Here is a 19346-nt window from a genome sequence, read left to right on the forward strand (position 1 = left end):
GAATTTCATCACTCGTCCTTAGCCCAAAAATCACCCCAGTGCATAAATGTCCTAAGCTTAACTAAAATCAACTAGACGTTGGCCCCTAAGGACATTCGAGCTCAATAGGATGAAGACCACCGAAAGTTGCACCAATTTTGCTCTGTGGCTTAGTTGATGTCTAGGCAAGCTTTGTCCCTATAAGGGAGACAGTTCATCTGTTCGAGGCAAGTGGATTTTAAGTGGGACCTTTGCGAACGCATCGTGACCCCTCCACTTACATGGGAGCTTACCTGGTCAACTCGGTTCATTAGACCGGATTGGAGGCTTAGGTGTCCTCTTCAAACCAGTTAGGAGCTGTCTAGAAATTTAAGAAAAAAACATTAGAAATTGAGGTGTAATGTTTTGTTGCATGTTTGATTGTGAATAGATTTTTGTTTTAGGGTGTCATTTTAGGGTATCTTTAGTTGGTACTTATATTTATTTTTATTTAAAAAAAAAGAGAGATGGAATTATTTTGCATGCTAAAGTGGAATAGGGACGACACTGGTCGATTAAGTCGTACAACTTTAGATCATCCCTTAGGACATACCCCTGAAATTCCTTCTCAATATCTCACACCTTGTGAGATAGCTGATTTAAATGAAGATGCGGGAAGCCACCACGATCGAGAACGTGAACCCCATGTTATGACCCTAAGACAATACCTACAACCGGCTAGGACTAGTCAGCCTTCATGCATAATTTTTCCTGATAATGTAGGACATTTTGACATCAAACCCGGGGTAATCCAATTGCTGCCCAAGTTCCACGGGTTAGAGTCCGAGAGTCCGTATCTTCTTTTAAAGGATTTTGAAGAATTGAGCATTACATTTAGAGTGCCAAACGTCACCGAGGATGTCCTCAAGTTGACATTGTTTTCTTTCTCTCTAAAGGATAAGGCCAAAACATGGCTAAACTCTTTGCGACCTAGATCAATAAGAAATTGGCAAGATATGCAGAGAGAATTTTTAAAGAAGTTCTTCCCCACACAAAGGACTAACTTTTTGAAAAGACATATCAGCAATTTCCAACAAAAAGATAATGAAACATTTTATGAATGTTGGGAAAGATTTAAAGACCTTCTTCTCTTATGCCCTCATCACGGATTCGAAACTTGGAGAACCATTAGCTTCTTTTATGAAGGTTTATCTCCACAGTTGAAACAATTTGTAGAGACCATGTGCAATGGTAGATTTTTAGAAAAACAACCTGATGAGGCATGGGAGTATTTGGATTCCCTTGCTGAGACTGCCCAACTTTGGGATAACGGGGATAGAAACAACAAGTCTTTGCCTAAGCCTACTAGCTCTGTACATGGAGGTCTTTACAACCTCAGAACTGAGGATGATCTTCACGCTAAAATGGCAGCCCTCACTAGGAAGTTAGAAGAAATTGAGCTTAGGAAGGTTGAGCCTGTCAAGACTATAGAGCTTAGAAACGAGTGTTGTGGTATCTGCGATATGTTGGGTCATACTACTACTGATTGTCCCACCATACCGGCATTCAAAGAAGTCTTGCACGATCAAGCAAATGCTATGAACTCCTACCAAAAGCCTTATAACGATCCATACTCGAATGCCTATAACCCTAGTTGGAAGAATCATCCAAACTTTAGGTGGAGAAACGATCATCCTCAACAGTCACACCATTCAGCTCCTCCACCTGCACATCCTCCTTATGCACCATCACCTTCTCAAAAGCCAAATATCGAGGATACATTGCAATCCATACAAACTTTTCTACAAGGTCAAGCTAATATCAATGCTCAAAATACTCGAAATTTTGAAGACATAAGGAACCAATTGTCAATGTTGACTACCGTCCTAAGTACCCAAGAGAAGGGTAAGCTTCCAGCTCAACCCCAACCTAACCCACAAGTGCACGGTAGTAATAATACAGCTCCTTCTAGTTCGCATACAGAGCATGCAAAGAGCATCATGACTTTGCGTAATGGAAAAGTCATTGATCAGACCGTCCCATTGAGACCGTAGGTCACTTCTAATTCCGATGTTCCCAAAGTCGATGAAAGGAACAAAGAAGAAGTTGAGGTTCCAACTTCTACCGAAAAAGTTGAATGTCCTTTTCCTCCACCTTTTCCACAACGGTTAAAGCCGTTGCAAAAAGCTCGAACCTAATTCTGAAATTCTTGAGCTTTTTAAACAAGTAAAGATCAACATACCTCTTCTTGATGCAATCAAACAAGTACCCTCATATGCTAAATTTTTGAAGGACTTGTGTACTGTTAAGCGCCGATTAAATGTTAAGAAGAAGGCATTTTTAACTGAAAATGTGAGTGCTATTTTGCAGCACAACATTCTCCCTAAATATAAAGATCCAGGTTGCCCAACCATCTCATGCATCATAGGCGACTTTAGGATAGAGCGAGCATTGTTAGATTTAGGGGCGAGTGTGAATTTGTTGCCATATTCTGTATATGAGCAACTTGGTTTAGGTGAGTTGAAGCCAACCTCCGTCACTTTGCAATTAGCTGACAGGTCAGTTAAAATTCCAAGGGGAATTATCGAGGATGTATTAGTCTAAGTAGACAAGTTCTACTTTCCTGTCGATTTTATTGTATTGGACACACATCCGGCTTCGAACTCACAGTCTCAGATTTCGGTCATTTTAGGACGTCCATTCCTTGCAACTTCTAATGCATTGATTAATTGTAGGAATGGCGTCATGAAGCTTTCTTTCGGTAATATGACCTTAGAACTGAACATTTTTAATGTGTGCAAACAACCCAATGATTCTGAAGGGAGTAAGGAGGTTGATTGGGTTGAAACCATCGCAGAAGATTATTTGTTAGCTAAAGCAATTAACGACCCATTCAATGATAGCTTAATTGATTGGTGTCCTAATGGAACCAGTGGTAATAATTTGTCAGTCACACCTATTGTGGATAATCTAGATATCAAGATGGTCAATGGGTGGAGACCAAAAGAAGGAGAATTTGAGAGATTGTCGCCTCGAGAGGTGAAAATAGAACCATCCCATGAGCAAGCACCCAAGCTCGAATTGAAACCCTTACCAAAGGAACTTAAGTATGCTTTTCTTGGACTCGAAGATACTTTTCCTGTAATCATCTCGTCTGGACTTGATCATACCCAAGAAAAAAAATTAATTGATGTTTTAAAGAATCATAAAGGAGCCTTAGGGTGGTCTATTGCCGATTTGAAGGAAATTAGCCCCTTAATTTGCACGCACCGGATATATTTGGAGGACAATGCCAAAACCACAAGGCAAATGCAACGAAGGTTAAATCCTACAATGAGAGATGTGGTTAAGGCAGAAGTCCTCAAGTTGCTTGACGTGGGTATTATTTACCTAATTTCCGACAGCAAGTGGGTAAGCCCTACTCAAGTCGTTCCTAAGAAATCGGGTTTGACGGTAGTAGAAAATGAACAAGTTGAACTAGTTCCAACTCATGTCCCGACGAGTTGGCGCATGTGTGTTGATTACCGAAAGCTGAATTTGGTCACACGAAAGGATCACTTTCCTCTACCCTTCCTAGACCAAGTATTGGAGAGGGTTGCAGGGCATGATTTCTATTGTTTTCTCGATGGCTATTCGGGATATTATCAAATTGAAATTTCACCGGAAGATCAAGAGAAGACTACCTTCACTTGTCCTTTTGGCACATTTGCTTTCCGACGAATGCCATTCGGGTTGTGTAATGTACCTACAACATTCCAAAGATGCATGCTCAGCATCTTTGAAGACATGAACGAGAAATTTTTGGAAGTGTTCATGGACGACTTCTCCGTTTTTGGCGACACATTTGATGATTGCCTGTCACATTTACAAGCTGTCTTAGCTCGATGTATGAAAAAGAATTTGATACTGAATTGGGAGAAATGCCACTTCATGGTGCCAAAGGGAATTGTCTTAGGACATATTGTTTCATCGAAGGGCATGGAAGTAGATAGAGCTAAGACTGATTTAATTGCTATGCTACCTGCACCCAAGACGGTTAGAGATGTTAGATCATTTTTGGGTCACGCCGGATTTTATAGGAGATTCATCAAGGACTTTAGTGTCATATCTCGACCATTATGTAATCTCCTATCCCTTGATACACCGTTCAATTGGACTGAAACTTGCCAAGATGCATTCGAGAAGTTAAAGTCTATGCTTAGCACTGCACCCATCGTTCGACCACCCGATTGGTCATTACCTTTTGAGATTATGTGCGACGCTAGCGACTATGCAATAGGAGCTGTCTTAGGACAACGCAAGGATAATAAGCCATATGTCATTTACTATGCAAGCAAAACCTTAAACGATGCTCAAATGAATTACACTACCACCGAGAAGGAATTGCTTGCAGTAGTATTTGCCTTAGATAAATTTCGCTCTTATATCCTTGGTGCTCCTATTGTTATCTTCACGGACCATGCGGCACTAAAATATTTGTTGGATAAGAAAGAGGCCAAACCACGCTTAATACGATGGATACTTCTACTCCAAGAATTTGACATCACTATCAAAGATAAAAAAGGAGTAGAGAATGTGGTTGCTGACCATTTATCACGATTAGTTTTTCATGATTCAGTGCCACAATTTTCCATCAAGGACTCATTCCCTGAAGAGCAGTTGTTTGCACTTTCTAGTATACCATGGTATGCAGATATTGTAAATTTTCTTGTTACAAGCCGGATGCCGGAACATTGGGGGTCGACAGATAGAAAAATTTTCTTGCGCGAAGTAAAGAATTATTACTATGACGAACCCTATTTATTTAAATATTGCAATGATCAAATCTTTAGACGATGCATACCGGATCATGATATACAAAGCGTACTTTCTTTCTGCCACACTGATGCTTGCGGTGGACACTTTGCCTCTAAGAAAACTATTGCAAAGGTCTTGCAATGTGGTTTCTATTGGCCTACTATGTTCAAAGATGCCCACGAGTTCTGCAGGACATGTGATCCATGTCAACGTATTGGAAGTCTAACTCGTAGGCAAATGATGCCTCTTCAACCCATTACTATTATCGAAATTTTCGATTGTTGGGGCATCAATTTTATGGGCCCATTTCCACCATCTTTTGGATATGAGTACATTTTAGTCGGTGTCGAATATGTGTCCAAATGGGTAGAAGCTGTTGCTTGTAAGACCAATGATCACAAACCCGTCCTGAAGTTTTTAAAAGAAAATATTTTTTCACGATTTGGGATGCCTAAGGTCATAATTAGTGATGGTGGAAAACACTTTTGTAATAAGCCTTTTGAGACATTATTAAAAAAGTATGGTGTCACCCACAAAGTTGCTACCCCATATCACCCGCAAACTAGTGGCCAAGTAGAATTAGCCAATAGGGAGATCAAGCGTATTTTAGAGAAAACGGTGAACCCATCACGAAAAGATTGGTCCTTGAAACTATCAGATGCATTATGGGCCTATCGTACTGCATACAAAACCATTCTTGGCATGTCTCCCTACCGGCTAGTCTATGGAAAAGCCTGTCATCTGTCTGTAGAAATAGAACATAAATCGTATTGGGCAATTAGAAAATTGAATTTTGATTTACAAGATGCCAGTCTAGCTAGAAAATTGCAATTAAACGAGCTTAATGAGATTCGCAGAGATGCTTATGACAATGCTAAAATTTGCAAAGAACGAATGAAAATCTTACATGATAAATCAATTTTAAAAAAATCTTTTGAATCTTTGCAAAAAGTTCTTTTATATGATTTCCGCTTACATCTGTTTCCTGGTAAGTTGCGATCGAGATGGACAGGTCCTTACATTATAAAAACTGTTTTTCCACATGGGGCGGTTGAGATTGAGAATCCACGGGATGGTAGAATTTTTAAGGTAAACGGACACAGGTTAAAACCTTTTCTTAAGAATTTTGCAGATGAAGAGGACTCCTTTTTCTTGGGAGAGCCTTCTTATGACTGAACATGAAGGCAAAGGTATGTGTATATTAGTTAGGATTATTTTTCTAGTTTTGTAGGTTTTATTTTCTGGATATCAACAGCTCAAGGTATTCCTCTTCTCTCCAATATTATTTTCTCTACTGTCTTTCATTATAGTTTTCTTGTATCTATTACATTGAGGACAATGCAACGTTTAAGTTGGGGGGAGGGAAGTATTTTGCAAAAAAAAAAAAAAAAATGTTTTTGCATTCTTTTCTAAGAAAATGCACATGTATTTTCATATTGAGTTTGTGCAACTATTAAGGCAAGGAATACATGCGTACTATGACTAATTAGAGACCTATTATTAGATCCCCGCACATGTATTTAATGATTATAGGAAGGCCTCAGGAGTTCACATTTGTTTAATGCATTTTTATTAAGCCATATCTGTAAAAGAAGTACGAGTATCCTTGTCCGTACTATAAGGTTCTTGATTTGGTTTTCACATAAAGATAGAGGTTGAATACCCCGGCTAGATCATCTAAGTGCCTTATGTTCCGATCTTGGTTGACCTATAGTCACGTTGCAGTCACATTATATGGTTCAGTTTACCTTCTCTATTTTGAAAAAAATAAAATAAAATAAATAAATAAATGAGGAGATGACAAGTCTAACCTCGTGGCGTAGTTTGGTTCGAGTAATTAAGCCCGAGGGGTGTTTTCACCTAATGCCTTGAGCCAACTGGATCAAGAGTCATTGGTCGAAAACTCGCTACATGGACCTTGCTAGAGCCTAAGGGGGTTGGACTATTGTAATCACCATATGTCCTTAAAAAAAAAAAAAAGGAAGAATAGGGTTGGTCGGGCTGAACCCAGTGACATGTGGTAATGGCTGGTTTGACTCCATTGTATTGGACCTTTGTGTACTTTGGATATTTAGTTGGGATTGATAGCTCTTTCTTTACATACGAACCATTCTTGACGAATGTAGACAACATGTGATATTCTGAAAATTTGATAGATCAGGTTCTAATAAACTGTAGTAAACACTTGCGAACTTGAGTAGTGCACCTAAAATTCAAGCGGTACCATGTTGTGGTGGAGGTATTAGTGCTCTATGAAAGTCATTCTGTTTATGCACACTACACTTTATTATTCCCCTTGCTTTGATAGTTGCCAAGCTTAAGAAAAATATATATCACATGTGTATTAGCTTAGGATTTATTTTATGTCATATCATTCATGATGTTTATGGGTAACATCCCTGAAAACTCTCACGAGACAACACTCGTCCACTAGGGTAACCTAGGGGTTTAACGGCTTGTTGCACGTGCCAAGTGCAATCGTGATGCACTACGAAAGTGGGTACATATCTTAGTTTTTATGTCTTTAGCTTTAATAAAAAGTCAAAGGATTGACCAACACTTTTTGTACTCTCATGTTATTGTTTACTCTGAATTGCAAGGGACTAGCAATAAGCTAGTTGGGGGGTGTGATGAGAGCACAAAAGTGCGATCTACATACTACTTAAATTAATATTATTGCTAACAAATAATGACAAAAGTGCTGCATTAATTTTATATTTTTATTTGGCACAGATCATAGTTTAAATGCGCATTGGGTCTAAAAAGATGCATCACCGCAGGTGACTAGCCAGCTGTATGGATCAATCCCAGTTACACACTAGAAGAAGGCTGAGTTCAGCCGTCCAATTCACTGCAACCGATTTCTAATAACCTGTGCATCTCATTTCGATGGAGCCCGCATCCATCCCATCCTTCCGCAATGGAACAAGCAAGGAATCCCAAGTCCCGTGATCATCCCGTGATCACCTCCCACGCGTCTGCCGCCTCCTCCACTGATTCCTCACATCCCAAATCCCGTGAATGGTCCCAGCATCCCGTCCACCGCATCATCCCGTATCAGCCACCCCGTCTTCACTACATTCCAGCCGAGATCAGCGCCTCCCAGCAGCCCGTGACCAGCTCCCGTGCACAATCCCGGCGTCCGCCTCCTTCCCGAGCCCAACGCTCGTTCATCCACCTCTTCCAAGCATCCCGCCTACAGCCGTCCGTGAGCAGCGTCCCAGGATCCCAGCGTCCGAAGATCCCGCCGCAGCTCTCATCCATTTCAACCTCCCAGACCTCATCTCCCTCGCACGATCATCGGCGTCCATTCTTGGCGCCGGATCCGCCCGCAATCTCCTCCACAGCGTCCGCCCGAGCCCAAGACCCCAGCATCCCGTGAAACCTATCAGCGCCTGATCCGCCCGCAACCTCCTCTCCACGCGCGATCAGGGGAATCCTAGCCTGACCATGGGCTCTGGGGCGATCTATATGAAGAGATCCTTCTCGGCTGGGGATAGGGGCTCTCATTTCGGGGAAGAAGAAGGCTCCGATTTGAAGAAGAAAGGAGTGGAGCCGGGCGGCTGCAGTGGAAAGAAAAAAAAAAAGTGTAGAGAGAAACAGGGGATGCCCTGTTTCTGTTATTAAGAAAAAGAAAAAAAAAGAGTGAGAAAGAGATAGGAAGATGATGAGCTAAAATCCTTGGTGATGGGTGAAGGGAGATCATTTGGTGTATCAAGTTCATGATGTAAATTCTAATCCTTTGCTTTAAATGATTTATCTTTTGATTATGTCATGATTCTTATATGTTGAAAATTCTTTTATGATTTATGCTTATTGATACGTGTCTTCCCCGATTATTTGATTCATCGTTGACATTATAAGGCACGTTGAATACTTAGAAAGAGAATTCATGTTATCAAGAACATACTCCATAATTAAATTTTATCTGCTTATAATTCTCAAAGAAAACAAAAGAATCATAGAATTTATCGCATAAATTTGATATTATCAAAGGAGATTCTGGATCCCTACACCATCTTAATCTATCCAAACTTCGATTCTCTATTTACTGATTTATTTTCTATTTGCAAAACATCATCTTAATCCACAAGTTTATTGAATTAATTAATCTAAAATTACGCTGATAATCCATATTTCGTTCCCTGAGGAATCGACCTCGGACTCTCGAGTTATATTACTTGTGCGATTCTCCTGCACTTGGGAGAACAATTTTATTTTTGCATCACATGAGACTGCCAGGGACATATTAAATCACCTGCAAGAGTTGTATGGTGATCAGAGTCGCGCAGCATGTTTTGAAGTGTCCAAGAGGCTCTTTAAGACAAAGATGCGTGAGGGGCAGTCTGTCCACGATCATGGTTTGACCATGATAAAGGACTTGAAGAAGCTTGAGAAGCTCGGCATGACCATGCATAAGGAATTGCAAACGGATTTGATCCCACAATCCCTTCTAGCTTCATATGAACAATTTATAGTAAATTACCATATGAACAAGATTGTATGCACCAAAATAGAATTATTAAATAAATTGGTAACTAACTTAGGGACCTTGAAGAAGTTCAAGGGGCATCGTTTTCGCTGTCAAGTTGGTTTCTACTTTCAAGAGAGAGTCTATTTGGAAGAAGAAGAAGCCTGCGAAGAAGCAGAAGACTAAGAAAACACCAAGTAAGGAAGTTCCAAGAAAAATACCAATTGCAAGAAAAAGTGTTTCCATTGCATCATGGACGGCCATTGGAAGAGGAACTGTCCTACATACATGGGAAGCATAAAGAACATGAAGGGTGACAGACCTTCAGAAGGTATGTCAGATATGCTCAGGATACTTAGGGACTGTTACCTATTGCTAGCAGAAATTTGATTTCTATATTTTATTTAGCACAGAAAGATTTTTATTTGAAAAATAAATTGATTCAACATGGTTTTATGATTGACAGTCTCTATCACATACATATGGATGTATCTGTGAATATATCTGAGCAAACAGTGAATACCATAGGATCTAATAGATCCAAAAATGAGATAAATCTAAAGTATTTGTGGCACCTCACGCTTGGCCATATAGGTGAAGACAGAATAAACAAATTGGAGAAACATGAGCTTTTGGGCTCATTGACTTCCGAGTCATATTTGATTTGTGAATTCTGCCTTCAAGAAAAGATGGCCAAATTATCCTTTGTAGGACACAGGAAGGTCCACTGAAATACTTACCCTAGTACACACTGATGTGTGTGGCCCATTCGATGTGTAGGCTAGGGGTTGTAATTTTTACTTCATTTTACCGATGATTTCTTTTGGTATGGATATGTGTATGAGACACAAGTCTGAATCTTTTGAAAAGTTCAAAGAGTTCAGAAATGAAGTAGAAAAACAAACTGGAAAATCCCTTAAGGCTCTTCGATCAGATCGAGGAGGAGAACCTTAGTGGGGAATTTCGGGACTATCTCAAGGAAAACGGCATAGTCTCATAGTGGACACCTCCGGGTACACCTCAATTCAACGGAGTGTCAGAGAGGAGGAATCAGACCCTATTGGATATGGTCAGATCCATAATGAGCTTCACTGATTTACCTATGTTTCTTTAGGGAGATGCCTTACTCACAGCGATTTATTTATTGAATAGAGTTCCCTCTAAATCCGTTCCTACCACACCGTATGAGATATGGCATGGTAAGAAACCAAGTCTTGGTCATCTCAAGATTTGGGGATGTCCGGCCCACGTCAAAAGACTACAGGCGGACAAGCTAGAGGCTAGGACCATAAGTGCTCGTTTTATAGGATATCCTAAAGAGTCATTAGGATACAATATTTACGTCTCAGAGGATCACAATGTGATTGTGAGCCATCACGCCATCTTCTTGGAAAATCAGTTTATCCTTGATAGAGGCAGTGGGAGGAAAATTGAGCTTGAAGAGAAAGTCTCTGAAAAGCAACGAGTCATGGATCCTATCAAACCCATTCATACAGAGCCAGTACACGATGTCCCTCAATCACCTCGTAGATCTAGTAAGATCTCCCATCCTCCCGATAGATACTTAGGTATACTAGAAGAGGATACCGAGGAAATGTTCCTAGTGGGAGATAGGGATCACACGCAGGATCCCAAAACCTACGACGAGGCGATATCTGATATCGATTCCGAGAAGTGGTTGGAAGCTATGAAGTCAGAGTTAGACTCCATGCATTCCAACCAAGTCTGAACCTTAGTATATCCACCAGAAGGTATTGTACCTATTGGATGCAAATGGATCTACAAAAGGAAGATAGGTTCGGATGGAGAGGTAGAGACCTATAAGGCAAGGCTTGTGGAAATCCATCCGAATATTGCTTGCCATGCTGAAATCCATCCGAACATTGCTTGCCATTGCAGTATTTCATGATTATGAAATCTGGCAGATGGATGTGAGAACAGCTTTTCTGAATAGATATCTTGATGAAGACATCTATATGGAACAGCCTTTGGGTTTCACTTCCAGTGATGGAGATCACAAGGTCTGCAAGCTGCAAAGGTCCATCTATGGACTAAATCAAGCATCTCGGAGTTGGAACACTCGTTTCGATGATGCAATCAAAACGTTTGATTTCATCAAAAATGAAGAGGAACCGTGTGTTTACAAAAGGGTTAGTGGGAGTACTGTTGTTTTTCTCGTACTGTACGTAGATGACATCCTCCTGATAGGGAATGATATTTCCATGCTAACCTCGGTCAAGGTCTGGTTGTCAAAAAGGTTCTCCATGAAAGACCTTGGGGAAGCATCCTATATTTTGGGAATAAAGGTCTATAGAGATAGATCTAAAAGGATGCTTGGCCTATCACAGAAGATGTACATAGAGAAAGTGCTGAAAAGGTTCAGCATGGAAAACTCTAAAAGGGGCCTATTACCCCTAAGGCATGGAATTAATCTCTCCAAGAAGATGTGCCCCAACACATCTGAAGAGATTCAACGCATGAGAAAGATCCCCTATGCATCAGCAATAGGGAGCCTCATGTATGCCATGCTATGTACATGACTTGATATAGTACATGCTGTGAATGTCACGAGCATATGTCAATCAGATCCAGGCAAAAAGCACTGGATAGCTGTGAAGAACAGTCTTAAGTACTTGAGAAGAACTAAGGACATGTTCTTGGTCTTTGGGAGAAGATCAGAGTTGAAGGTAGAAGGATGCACACATATTGATGATAGAAAGTCTACATCAGAATATGTGCAATGGTGGTTCAGTAAATTGGAAGAGTTCCAAATAACCGATCATTATAGATTCTACCTTAGAAGCTGAATGATAAGCCGTATCTAAGGGTGCAGTGGAAACCTTCTGGTTAAAAGTTCATTGCAGAGTTAGGTGTAATGTCATTAGATGCCATAACACTTTACTGTGATAACATTGGCACCATAGCACTAGCTATGGAGCCAAGGTCTCATCAGAAGTCCAAGCACATAGAGCGGAGCTTCCACCTCATACGCAACTATGTTGAGAAGAAATATGTAGAGGTGCAGAGAGTAGACTCCGCGGATAACGTGGCAGACCCGTTCACTAAGCAGCTAAGTCAGCAAAAGTCTGAAGCCCACCTTGAGAAGATGGGGCTTAGATATATGACTGATTGGCTTTAGTGCAAGTGGGAGATTGTTAGATGTATGCCCTAGAAGCCAATCTGGCTGACACATTGTTAATTCTAGGGACATAATTTTGTACTTGACTATTTATTATTGAATAAATAAAAGGCATCTTTTCATTCATATTGTTTATGTGTCTATGAATCACCCAAGAAATTAATAAGATGATGATGCATATTCTCAAGAGTTGAGAATTTGAGCCATGTATCATTGGTGATTAATTTCTAAATGCTCCTGACCAATGGATCATCACGAGGACGGTGATCGATCCGATCAGTGCACAGATCACTTTCCTTCTGGATGGACGAGACTTGAGTCCATAGTGTAGGGACACTGAAGTGATAGTGCAGGTGCTTGTTAGAGAACAAGGGTACTGAGCGTGACCAAGACAAGAAGTCACTTGGATGTCTATCCATTCGTCAGTGACTTGCTTGATGTTGCAGTAGTATGACTGGTCCTTTGACCTATGGTGCTTCAGCTACTCACAGTGAGGTTATTGTAGTTTGACTACACATATACAAGGTCTCTAGTCATATGGGTCCTTATAGTGTAGATTGGCTGCAGTAAGTTCACTGTAGGAGTAGGGTATGCACTTACATGGAATCTATCGACCTTGATAGAAGAGGAGTGATCCTATGTGATTTGTTAGACTGAGTTCTAAGACCTTGGCCAGGGCACTAATATAAAGTGGAGAAAGAGTTTTCCACTAACGAACTCGAGTCGAATAAATCTTGACATATGACAGACGAAGGGGTTTGACAGTTATCCATGACCTCCGTCCTGTAGGAATCCACGATAGTAGGACTGTATCACATGATAACTGCACCTAGAGGTTCATCATTCTATTCTACTGGGTAGCCACTACATGCTGCTAGGTGTCACTGGTGGATGGTGGGACTCACAGGGATTATCTCGATGATCGATAAATCCTAATGAGTAGAGTTGGAATCGTTCCAATCCATTGAAAGAAGTTTTCAATGATATTGTGATAGAGATCATAATATATCTCACTACCAGTCAGAGTAGAACCTATGGGGTCACACACACTAGAAGTATTGACCGATCCGATGGTTGAATCGTGATTAGGAATCACAAGTAATCAATTAGATTGATATTCAGTTGAAGAAGGAACAAAGGGAATTAATTAATTGGACTTAAACACAAATCATACTTCGAGTAGGATTCCTAGAGTCCTAATTGGATTAGGACTGGGAATCCTAGTTGGAGTAGGACTGGGATTCCTACTTGGAATAGGATTCCTACAATCCTAATTAGATTAGGAATTTTGAATTAAAATTAGATTCCTACTTGGAATAGGATTCCTAGAGTCCTAATCGGATTAGGACTTCGGATTCAAATTAGAGTCCTAATTGGATTAGGACTAAAATTAAATAAGTCCTAATTGGATTAGGATTTCTTAAGTCCTAATTAATTATTAATCTAATGAATCAACATGACTCCTAATTGGGTTAGGATTGAAGAGTTCAATTGAGTCATGGTTCACTCAAGTTCTAATTGGATTAGGACTAGTATAGATTGAACCCAATTGATTCATGATTTGGTTAAACCCTAATTGGATTAGGGCTAAACCACATTAGGGGCTCCCAATCCTCATTAGATGAGGATTAGGGCAACACAAGAAGGAGGGGCTCAAGCCCTTCCTCCTTTGCTTCATTGGTGCGGCAACACAAGAGGGGCCGGCGCCCCTCTTGGAAAAAAGTCTAGGGCTCCTAACTTGTAGGAGCCCTAGATGCTTTAAAAGGAGGTGAAAGGGGGCTGACGCCCTAATGATGTGATGCTCTCCTCGTTGCAGCCGTGGCCACCCTCTCCCCTCTCTTGGTATCAGCCGCAAGCAAGGGGAAGAACAAAGGTGGTGTTGGCGGCTCCCTTCCTCCACCTTTCCTTCTTCCAACGCAGGGAAAAGATAAAGGCTGCAAAGCTTGGTGATCTTCTCCCTTGGTTGTTCCATCTTCTTCCTCCTCCCTCTAGCATTCAAGAGTTGAAAGAAAGGGAGGTGATCAGCCATCAAAACCAATCTCTGCAAGGGAGCTAGCACCCCGGGGAGATTAGAGCGATTGGATCGGTCCTCTGCTTCGTGTGGATACCCGTAGAGGCCGGGCACTTGAACGGCTTCAAGCGAACCTTCATCCTAAACCACGAACTTCAGTTTGCGGTGATCATCTACCCACACAAGGTGAAGATCTGATCTTCTAAATGTTTTAAAAGGTTTTTAATCCTTATCTATCTACGAACGGTTTTTGAACAACGTTCATGCGATGAACGGTTGATCCCGCGCATGCCTCTTCCGCTGCATCTGAATTTTTTGAATTTCAGCAGCATGATCGGGGTTTTCTAACAGATTAAATTCGAAATTCAACCTTAATTAGAAGTGAGATAAAGATAAGGATGACATATGCCATGAAGAGAGAGAATTTGATCTTATCCAATTCTTTTCATGAATTTATCTCTCTATTTCGACCCATCTAATGATGAAAGAGGTCTCTGATGTTGCCAAGTGTCCCATGGCACCATTAAATAAATTAAATTAATTTTTAATCATATTAAAAATCAATTTATGGCGCCATGCATGGATATGTGACAAGTGGATTTCAAGATCCGAACAGTTTCAGATCAAACCCATTTAATTTAATTAAATCCTAACAATTAGAATGATCCAATTACCATGGGTTGAACCTAATCCAATTAGGTCAATCCCTAATTAAGCACAAATTTAATCTAATTTAATTTGGTCAACCTAAGTCCTCTTGATTCAGACCTAATCTAATCAGGTCAAAAACCCTGATTGAGCCCAAAATTGAATCTAATTCAATTTGGCTCATCCTTAGTCTAATTATTCAATCCAATTGAGTTCATTAGCAATCTAATTACTAATTAATCCTCCGATAATTACTTTAATTATTTTATAAGATAATTTGCCAATTGAATTGACCAAATTGCCGCTGAATGATTCTTAATCATTCATCAGCCTTCTTGATTAATCAGGAATCTTCTATGCGTGTGACCTCATAGGTTCGAACCTAAGCCGGTAGTATCGGAACGAACTTCCTACACTAATCGATGTGACCATCTAGCAATGGTACCCGATGTTCGGATAGGCCGAATATATGCGAAGCAAATATTCTGGAACTCTGAACTATGGTTACTGTATAATTCAATCCCTTTGACTCCTAATGCCAGGATGACTTAGAGCTCACTGTCAACCCTATAATTAGTGCATCCATTATGTGATTAACTTTAGATATCCCGTGACTCCTCACTGGGATTACCCTGGCCAAGGTTTTGCTAAATTAATCACAAGACATTATCTCCTGTTTTCAGGAGGGGTCAATTCCATCTCGACTCACAACTGACTACGCAAGTACTTGACTGCACCCAGTGACCTTCCGTCACTGAATTAGAAATGCAGGTAGTCCGGTACCAAAGTACAATGAGTTGCTTGCTAGTCACAGGTTGCGGTCTCAGGTCAGAGGGCCAAACTTATACCCATATCCACTCGGAACATCTCTTGACAGTAGAGCATTACGGAATTGGTCACGTTCAGTGAAATGTACTCCTACACTTCACCTGTGTGGCATACCAGTATCTCCACACTTCTTGGTTAAGAGGACAACCAACGTATATGTCACACAACAATCTAATCTTGATAATGCTGTCATCCTTGTAACAACATATCATTTGGTCGCGAACTAGTTTAAGGACTCGAAGATAAATTCTCCTTTATCATTAATAAGTCCTAAGGACTTCATCATATAAGAGTTCATTTGAAGATGTAAAATAATAAATAATGCCAAAAAATACTTTATTGATTTGTCAATTCATTTAATCATCAACATGCTGACGATTGACATTTAGGATACAATTCCCAACAGAGTACTGCCCTAATCTGCCTACCATAAAGGCCGAGCAAGCAAATGCTCTAAATTCATATAGTGCCTTTAAGAAGCCCACTCCCAACTCGTTCAGCCTAGTTTACCACCCTGATAATAGGTTCCACCCAAATTTCTCATACAAGCAGAATGAACCTATTCAACATCAAGGTGGTCCACCAGGTTTTCAGAACAACTTCCCCAGGATAGGTCTATCACAAATGAACCAACCTTTTGTTCCATCTGTACCTCCTTATAATGCCCCTATCACACAGCAACCTTCACCATTAGAAACCATGATGGCCAATATGATGAAATAACAAGATTTTATCAAGCAACAACAACAGACCAATACAGCCCAAGCCCAGACTAACCAATTCAATGCGCAAGCAATTACAAAACTTGTGGTTAGTCTGAGCCAAATAGCTAACTCTCTAGGGGATAGGAAGAAAGGTGAACTACCTAGTCAACCAGTGCCTAACCCTAGTAGACAACAAAATCAAGGTCAGATAGGTCAGTATCAAATCAATTCTAATAGAAATCCGACCTATGAAGTCCAGGCAATTACCACTTTAAGGTCTGGCAAGCAAGTGGACAATAAAGTCTAACTTCCTGAACATGAAAAAGAAAATAAAAATGAATATGATAAGAACCCTATTCAGAAGAGAGGTCAAGAATAGGATAAATCAGACAAAAAGGAAGAACCCATAGAAACATACAAACCTAAGGTTTTCTTTTTCAGTAGACTTCAGGACTCCAAGAAACAATCTAACTTTGATGAAATCATGGAAGTCTTTAAAACTGTTCGAATAAATATACCTTTTCTCAATGCCATAAGACAAATTTCCTCCTATACAAAATTCTTGAAAGACCTCACCACGGTCAAAAGAAAAACCAGCATTCCTAGATAAGCTGTTATGGCTGCACAAGCCTCATCTCTCATTCAACAACAGATTGCCCCAAAATTCAAAGACCCTGTTGCCCCACCATTGAAATAAAAATAGGAGAGACGATCATTGTGGAGTGATTGATTATAATCCTATTTGATTTTGATGAGCTCAAAGCATTTGAGTATATCTTATGTTATACTAATGAATTCAATCTAGTATTTCAGGCAAATATTTGTAAATTTATGTTTAAGTATCTCTAGCTTTGGTTCAATATATTTTGGCTAAGTATGGAACTCAGTTTGAACCAAAGTCTGAAGCTCGAGTCGACTCCGAAAGATTACGAGTCGATTCCAAGTGTTTCAGAAGTTCTGGCACATGCTCGAGTCGACTCCGGTACACTACGAATCGACTCCGACTGAGAACTGACAGAAGAACAGAAAGTTGATTTTCAGACCCTGTCAGCGAGTCGACTCCAGAAGGATTCGAGTCGACTCCCGACGTTGCCGAGTTGCCTCCCGACGTTTCCGAGTCGACTCCTAAGGGTAACAGAAGAAAGACAGAACGATGTATTTCAGACCCTGCAACCGAGTCGACTCCAGAAGGTTACGAGTCGACTCCGAAGTTTGGCGAGTCGACTCCTAGTTACGTCCAAGTCGACTCTCAGAGGAAAGCAAGACTAAAAGGCAGAGAACCAACTTTGGGGACTCTGAGAGCTGAGTCGACTCCAAGCGCTCCAGAGTCGACTCCCAAGTCAGCCGAGTCGACTCCAAGACGATCCGAGTCGACTCCGAGGCAGTTCAACTCCAAAGACAGAGGATCAGTTTTCGGGCTCTGAGAGCCGAGTCGACTCCAAGATGATCCGAGTCGACTCCGAGGCAGTTCAACTCCAAAGACAGAAGATCAGTTTTTGGGCTCTAAGAGCCGAGACGACTCCAAGATGATACGAGTCGACTCGAGAAAGAAATGCAGAAAAATAGATCTATGGAACCCTGAGAACGAGTCGTCTCCAGAGGGCCGAGTCATCTTCAGATATTGGCGAGTCGACTCCAGGTTTGACCGAGTCGACTCTAGAACGGGACAGCATTTTAATTCAAATCCTGAATAGTGGGCGAGTCGTCTCCACTAAAGTATGAGTCGACTCCAGCAACAGCCGAGTCGACTCCAGATCGAGCGAGTCGACTCCGACCCCAACGGATACATTGTCAGGAGTTGCAGATTGTGCAGAACGGCCACAAATTAGTGTCTAACGGCTAGTTTTCAATGGGGACTGCTTAAATAGTCAGAGTGAACAGTAGTAGACACAAAGAGAGCTATTCCATTCAAACAAAAAGGGATTTCTACCAACCAAAGGCTCTAAAGAGTAAATATAAGAGAAAGAAGGAAGAAGCGCATTGAACTCCATCCAACAAACTCTTTCCTTCACATTCAAGGCTCTCCTTCTGACATCAAATCTTTAGCGCATTCAAAGAGGAGACTCAGAGTTCGAGAAGCCCCTTCTTCCTCTTCCAAAATCTGTTTGAGGGCTTCTAACTCTTCTCTTTTCATATTGTTTAATATTTGCTTATTAAGAAGCTTTCCTTGTAACTTTTTCCAAACTATTTTCTTACTTGATTCAATCAGAGGATTGAATCAAGGGTTGTAAGGTTTGTTGGTGAGCCGAAGTTAAAACCAACGGTGCAAGGGTTCGATTGTGATCCCAGGAAAATAATCGGATGGTTCTAGTCGGTGAGCCTGTGAAAACCGACCAAGTTCGTTGTGATCTTGTGAAAACAACAAGTTGGGCTGTGAACTTGTAAAACAACCGGCTGTAATCCTAGGAATTATAGTGAACTCCCAAGTGAAGCTTGGAGAGTGGACGTAGGAGCAAGGGTTAGCTCCAAACCACTATAAAACCTCTTGTGTTTGTAATTGGTTCATTGTCTCTTCCATCTTCTCCACTCACTACAACTAGTAATCTAATTAATCTGCCTGCAATAATCTTAATTAGTTACTCATTATGTTTTAATTTGCAATTATAACTTAAAACCCAATTCACCCCCCCTCTTGGGTTGTCTTCTTGGGCAACAAGTGGTATCAGAGCCGGAGCTCTTATATTAAAAGAGTAAAAGATCAAAATGACAACCCCTTTTGGATCTTCTTTTAGTGAGGGGCAATCCACCAATAGGCCTCCATTCTTTAATGGAACCAATTACACCTATTGG

At 40.7% G+C, this 19346-nt stretch overlaps 1 non-coding gene across 1 annotated transcript; it reads right to left on the reverse strand.

Moving 5' to 3' along the window:
- Positions 1 to 1020: 1020 nt before the first annotated feature.
- Positions 1021 to 1129, reverse strand: LOC149767965 (small nucleolar RNA R71). The gene has a single exon (XR_016400115.1). It is a non-coding gene; the product is annotated as a small nucleolar RNA R71 (small nucleolar RNA).
- Positions 1130 to 19346: the final 18217 nt, after the last annotated feature.

This window comes from Phoenix dactylifera, chromosome 3, assembly GCF_051530095.1.
Source record: "Phoenix dactylifera cultivar Ajwa chromosome 3, Ajwa_hap1_PhDact_Kaust_v1.1, whole genome shotgun sequence".
Classification (NCBI taxonomy): domain Eukaryota; kingdom Viridiplantae; phylum Streptophyta; class Magnoliopsida; order Arecales; family Arecaceae; genus Phoenix; species Phoenix dactylifera.